At 29.4% G+C, this 7,459-nt stretch overlaps 1 long non-coding RNA gene across 2 annotated transcripts in view; it reads right to left on the bottom strand.

The window, feature by feature from the left end:
- The window catches only part of LOC107638820, a 7,524-nt gene extending 5,227 nt beyond the window's left edge, over positions 1–2,297 (bottom strand). For both annotated transcript variants that reach the window (XR_002360637.1, XR_002360638.1), the window contains exons 1-3: positions 1,994–2,297; positions 337–1,674; positions 127–259 (exon numbers count right to left, since the gene is read on the bottom strand). This is a non-coding gene — a long non-coding RNA (uncharacterized LOC107638820). The remainder of the gene's footprint in view (positions 1–126; positions 260–336; positions 1,675–1,993) is intronic.

Below are 7,459 nucleotides of genomic sequence, written 5' to 3'. Positions count from 1 at the left end.
TAAAGAACTAATCAATTTTGCTTTTTTTTTTTTTGAGAAAACTCTTTAATTTTCGGGTTTACTACTACTAATTTAGACTTTAAGAGATGAAAAAGTTAAAAAGTAGAGTTTGTTAGCGTCTCATACCATATCATTGCTGCAGAGGGCAGAGCAAGTTTGAGGCTGGGCAATACATAATGAAAAGATTGAGTAGATTCAGTTACTGAGTTTGAATCACTAGCATTCTCCACTGGTTTTTCAGTTACTGAGTTTGAATCACCTGGATTTAGTAGATTCAGTTAGTAACAAATGCATCTACCAGATGAAATTGGACTTTGACGGTTATGGTTTTAATACCTTTGACCTCAACATCATAAGATGTCTACAACTTCCAATCCAAATCCACATATTATGTGAAGAGAAAGAAACAGAGAGTTTTGTTTAGCTCTTGGTAAAAAGAAATCCCAGTATATATATATATATATAAAGTTCAAGAGAAACCCCGGTGTATATATTGTATAAAAGTATAAAATTTTATATAAAAAAATAAACTTGAGACTTGAGAGAAGCTTGTTGATGAGACTTTGTTGGTGAGACTTGAGAGAGAAGTTTTAAATGCAAATGGCCAGCCCTTTTACGGTTTTACCCAAGGTTCTGAAAACCGAACCGATCATCGAACCGCTTTAGCTATTAGTTTACTGGTTTATTGGTCCAATCGGTTCAACCAGAGTTTAACCGAAAAAACCGTTTTATAATAAAATAATAAATAAATTATAAATAACCGCCATAAAACATAAATATAGTCTATATAAACCTTAAAATGTATTTCAAATTAAAACCATTATATGAAATATCATCAACCAGAGTATTATAATCTTGTCAAAATACAAACTCAAGTTAAATAACAACAAGAAATATGCTAATTTACAAAGAATAAATATGCTAATAATCCCATGTCCTAGAGAGATGTCCACCAACATACATAAGAATTAATTTACAAAGAATAAATATGCTAATAATCACATTCTATTTGATCTACACAATTTCATTTATGCATGTGTTTTGCAGTAAGAAGGCAATAATAATCCATCATATGTAAGACCAAACAAGCAGCAAATCAAAAGAGTAAATAAATGAAAGAAATATAAAAGAAGCAAGTATATATACCTCAAAAAACCCCTCATGTAAACAATGGGAACCATGTTTATTCACGATGAGTTGCTTGCAAGAAGTTAAAATGTGCAGATACACAGACAGTGCAGGTAGAAAGAGATATAGAGAGTAGACTAAAAGAGTCTAATTTGGTGATTAAACTGCAGCATTCAACAAAGTAGCAAGACCTCTTCTGCAATTAAGCTCAACCTAATCACTGAGCCAAACCTTCTCAAAACATAACAATTATCAATATTTATCACAATCTAAACTCAAATCTAACAAACAGCTCAAAACTTCAGGCCATCAACAAACACCAGCACAGGCAACAAAGATCAAACAAATCATCAAATTGCTGTGTGTAACAATAACAATGCATGTTGCAATTGCTCAGATACATTCTTTTAACTTTAACAAAAACTTCATTCAACCCAAGAGAGGGATAATAAATCTTGAATCTTCCTCAGCAAATCCAAATCAGCCATAATACTAAATTGTACCTTCTGATTTGGCAACTAATAAAATATACCAGAGAAATAAAATCTGAAAAAATCAGAATTAAAGAAATAAATCAGCAACAGAACAAATAAATTAGAAAAAATTCATTGAATGAGTCAAAAGCATAGAATCAATCCTAAACCAGAATTAACAAAAAAAACAGAACAAAAAATTCAAAGTAAAAGAAATAGAATTAACAGTCCAACCAAAGAATCAAGAACAACCCAACCAAAGAACAAATCAGAATCAACAATGGGGAGGAAGACGAAAGAATAAAAATAAATCAGAATCAAACCAACAATCAGAATAAAAAAGTTCATGATCAAAACAAATCAGAATCAAAATCAAACAGAGGCTCCATTACCGTTTCAAATGCAAAGAAGGATGACAGCGCTGGAAACGGAGAGCTGGCGACGGAGGCAGGAACAGAGATGGCGCTGGCGAAGGTGGAACAAAGCTTCGCGACGGAGGCAGGAGGCGATCCCGGCGACTATGCTTCCACTGCTGAGAGTCTGAGACGTTAGCTGAGTGAGGGACCGAGTGAGCTTCGAAGCTCCAACCGGCGACGGCGTCAGGAGTAGTCCGGCGGCTGAACGAAAGGGAGGGACTGAGCTCTCTGCCAATAGTAGGAGATATAAGAATAGAATCAATAGATATATAGAATAACTTTTTATTGTTTTGATACTTATATAAAGCAGAAGATATTTTAACCTTTTTTGGATCCACCAATGTCTATTGTCTGTGGATACTGGATACTAAGACCATCTCCATTAGGGAACTCTCATCCCAGTTCCTGTTTATGGCCCACCTGTCATAAAAAGTAACTCCACATCAGCTTTTGCGTTATAAACAATAAATAGGAACTCAAAGCATCTTTCTCTTCTCCATTAGGAGGAACTAACTTTAGTCCCTGTTGTGGTCCTATTGGTTAATTTGAGTCCCTGCTTAGAGGGACTCCCTTACTTTGATCCTTGTGCAGGAACTCACTCCTTTTCTCCTCCAATAGTTAGAGTTCCTATATATTAGAAAAAAGTCAAAGAGGAACTCACCATTGGAGGTGCTCTAACAATTTTTGGCGTCATCGGTCCTCTCATCTGAGGACCCCACTCACTCTCTTCATTTGATCAAATGTCTTTACCAACTACTCAAATCATTTTCCCTTTCCTCCTTTTTTTTTTCTTTTTTCTTTTTTTTAGCTACCTTTTAATTCATTTTGATTCCCTTGTACTGCTATATATCTATTAGTACGACTTCAAAGTTCAAATATAGGTTAAATTACTCTATTATTTTTTTATAATTTTATTAAATTTATAATAAAATTTCTATAATTTAAAAGTTTTTAATTCAATTTTCTTCTGATTTTAAATTTTGTAATAAATTTTTTTAAATAAAAAATATTAAAATTAATAGAATATTTTTAACATAGTAAGATGTTTAACTAAAACATATTATTTTGTTTGAGATAATATTATATATATACAACCTAACGTTTTAATTTGAATTGTTCTCCGTCTTAACGATTAATAATATTTGATGATATATATACTAGATTTGGTTGCTAAATTAATATAAGTTTAATAGTGTCATACTAACATTATAAAGAATTTTATGTGGATTTTGGAACAGTTTTTGAATTTTGGATCTATCAAGAAAAAAAAAATAACAATTGGTGCTAACATGTGATTAAAAGCAATTTTTGGTTACAATACAATCTAATTTTCGACTCTGTTTTGAGATGTAGACACAAAGGCCCCAAAACCTGAATTGTTTTTTTTGTAACTGAAATAAATTAAACAAAGAAAAACAAAACAAATAAAATAAGGAACTGTTTAAACAGAGGGACAGTCCCGTTTAAGACTATTCTTAAACTCCTCCCAAGGTGAAAGAAGCTCCACATGCGAAAGTTGTAACTTCATCGTTATCTTTGCCATAATCTCTGCCACCGTATTTGCATCTCTCATAATCAAACGAAAGTCAACCCGCCAATTCCAATGCATGATATCTCTTATTTTGAGCACCAATGGATCAATAAACCCAAAACCATCTTGAATAACAAGATTAAATAGTGAAACAATGTATTTACGTATTGAAATTGAAAACAATGCATTTGCGTAATATTGAGGGTGTAACAATTTAATAAAAACCTGACTTGTTGAATTGACCTTATACTAGTAACTAATTATCAAAAGGCAATTAATAGCAATATTCTCGATCCCAAACTACTTCATTTCACCCCAAAGTTATTCTTTACATTCTTTCATACTTTAAACAAGGTAAAATATAGGGTACAGAACAAAAATTTAAAGATGTGTTTACGTGGCAAAACCAAAACCACAAAATCTAAAGCCACACTTTTCACTTAAAATCGTAACTCTTCACAAAGAAAAGCGTCACCTAATGGAAAAAAGTAAATTAGAAGATTTAAGAGAAGAAATAATTAAGTTATCAAAATTAATAGATCAAAAATTAATGATTTTAACTAATGTTAACTGTAATGACACCGAATTCTTAAAATCAATACAAAATGATTTTTCTCAAAATCTTTATTTTACTATAAGTTTTATTGAAGGACTTCAAAAACATGAAAAAACTTATTTTTCACACGGAATTTCTAAAAAATGTTACCATAGAAATGATTCACCACATCTTTATCATACCTTTAACCCACAATTAAATTCTATAGTAGACATGCTTGAAGAAATATTAGTATCCATAAAATTGCAAAGAAATAAGGAAAAAGAGAATTCCAAAGAAGAAAATTTTCAAAACATAATTAACATAACAGATTTAAAAGTAAAACCACCACTAAAATTATGAATATTGAAGAAAAATTAGAAGAAGTTATAATGCTTTTTAAACAATTAAAAATGGCTCAAGAAAATAATATTATGGAACAGGGATTTCAGATAGAAGAGGAATTAGTAAATTCTGAAAATATAGAAAATGAAGAACACATCCTAGATTATTCAAGTGACGAAGAACCAGCAATTCCAATACAAGTAAAAAATAAAGCTGGAACATCTAAGAATAATTAATCTCAATTTAAATGGGAAACAGGTTTTGATAATTATGCTTTTAAAAAGGGGTTTATAAATAAAGATTCAAAATATACAAAAATACCATCAAAATACGTTCCTAAAATCCAGGAAATGGAAGGAGATAGAATGCTCGATTTAGACTGTAAAAAGAATGAAAAAGAAATTTTCGAAAACTGGTTAAATTCCTTCTTATTAGAAGCTTTTACCAATCCAAAACTTAGTGAATTGTCTGGAAGAGACATTTGGAATTACATAGGATTTCATACTAAAGGAACTATAAGAGATTATATATATGACATCAATAGAAAACCAAATAATAGAAGAATTAGTAACAAAAATAACAGCTTATGATAAGATATTATATATAATGATGATTCTATATAAAGAATTTTTTGGAAAAAATATTATAGATCATAGACAAGAAGTCTATAATAAAGAATATCAAGAAGCAAAAAATCATTTAGCTAATATTCAGATATATGATCTATGTAATGTGGAGTCTTATATATGTGAATATAGAATACATTATTACAAATTAAAAGAAGAAGATAAAAATCATTATCTTAGTATATATATAACAAAACTTCCATATCCTGCTAATGAATTTATAATGGGAAGATTTATAAGAGAAATAAACAGAGGAACAATTGAAAATAATTTTGGTGGAGCAACTTCTGCAATAAGAGAGGAAATAAAAGAACGTTGTATGCAAGAAGCGACTCAAAAAAGATTTGCAAATATAATTAGAATCTGCTGTCAGGATAATGAAGAGATACCTCAAAAATATGGTCTTAATAAAAATCTTCAAAGAAAAAAAATATCAATTTAAAAAAAGAAAATACTATCCAAACTGGAGAAGAAAGAGATATTTTAGAAAGGAAAATAACAATAAAACAAAAGATAAAAAAATAACTATTGCCCAAATAAAAAAGAAAATTGTAAGTGTTGGTATTGCCAAGAAGAAGGACACTATGCAAATGAATGTCCAAAAAAGAAGGATAAAAAGGATCTTACCAAACAAATAGAAATTGGTAAGTCTTGTTTCATGGAACCATTAGAAGAATCTGATGATAACTTAGACTATATTTTTGAATATGTTTCAGAAACAGACTCAGAGACTGAGTAATAATGCCACATTTATTACTATAAAAATAACAGAAAAGTTTATAAATGCTTTCATAGATTCTGGAGCAACACAATGCTTTGCTAGTTCAAATATAAAACTTGATTGGAAAAAATTAAAGAAACCATTAAGAGTTAGAATAGCTGACAAATCAATACATAAAATTGACCAAAAAGCAGAGATGGTTAAAATTTTTAGACTCTGGAATGGATTTTATCATAAGAAATAACTTTTTAAAGTTATATCATCCATTCATTCAAGAATTAACATATATAGTTTTAAAAGCTCCACACGATTCTTCAATAAATCAAAAATCAAAACGTATAAAAATACCAACTACTACTATAGATAAGATCTTAAAATTTAAAATATTTTCTATATTAGAGACATGTTATTTAAATTTATACTTTCAGATAAACATCCCAAAAAAAATCTTGAAATAAAGATAGAAGAATTTTTGGATGAAATTTGTGCTGAAAATCCTTTAGATATTAAAAATACAAATAACGAATTAGTAAGTATTAAATTAAAAGATCCTACAAAAAGAGATAAATGTCCCAAATAAAATTCCTTATTCCGCAAGAGATAGAGAAGAGTTCTCATTAGAATGTAGAGATCTTTTGGAAAAAGGAATTATAAGATTAAGTAAAAGTCCTCATGCGGCTCCAGCCTTTTATGTCGAAAACAATAATAAAATTAAAAGAGGAAAACGAAGAATGGTTATTAACTATAAGAAGATGAATGAAGCAACTATTGGTGATGCTCATAAACTTCCAAGAAAATATTCTATTTTAAAAAAAATTAAAGGAGCAACTTGGTTTTCATCTCTCGATGCAAAATCAGGATATTGGCAACTTCGGTTAGACGAAGAAACAAAGAAATTAACTGCTTTTACTTGCCCAACAAAAGAATCAACAAGTGTGTTGCTCTATGAATGGAATGTATTACCATTCGGATTAAAACAAGCCCCAGGTATTTATCAAAGATTTATGAAAGAAAATTTAAAAGAGTTAAATGAATTTGTTCTATTGTACATTGATGATATACTTATTTTTACAAAACAGGATAAAGAATATCATCTTCAAAAATTATTAATAGTTTTAGAAAGATGTAAAGAAAAAGGATTAGTTCTTAGTAAAAAGAAAGCAAGAATAGCAAAACAAGAAATAGAGTTTCTTGGATTAATTCTATCCACTCAAGGAAAGCTAAAACTTCAACCAAATGTCCTAGAAAAAGTAAATTTATTTCCTAATAAAATAGAAGATAAAAAACAATTACAAAGATTTTTAGGGTGTATAAATTATATTTCTGATCAAGGATTTTTAAAAAATATAACAGAATACACTAAAAGCTTATTTCCAAAAATAAGTACTAAAAAAGAATGAAAATGGGATGAAAAAGATAGTATGCAAATTCAAAGAATTAAAGAATTATGTAAAAAGCTTCCAGAACTTTATATTCCAAAAGAAAATGATTACTTAATAGTAGAAACAGATGTTTCAGACATAACCTGGTCAGGATATAAAAAGTTTGGAACAAGAAAAAGAATCACTAGATTCTAAATATTCCCCAAAGGAATTACTTTGCAGGTATATTTCAGGGACTTTTACTCCAACAGAACAGAGATATACCACTCATGAAAAGGAAACTCTAGCAGCAATTAAATCTC

The sequence above is a fragment of the Arachis ipaensis genome, chromosome B04, assembly GCF_000816755.2.
Source record: "Arachis ipaensis cultivar K30076 chromosome B04, Araip1.1, whole genome shotgun sequence".
NCBI classification, from domain to species: Eukaryota; Viridiplantae; Streptophyta; class Magnoliopsida; order Fabales; family Fabaceae; genus Arachis; species Arachis ipaensis.
This window is presented reverse-complemented; position numbering and strand designations above follow the sequence as displayed.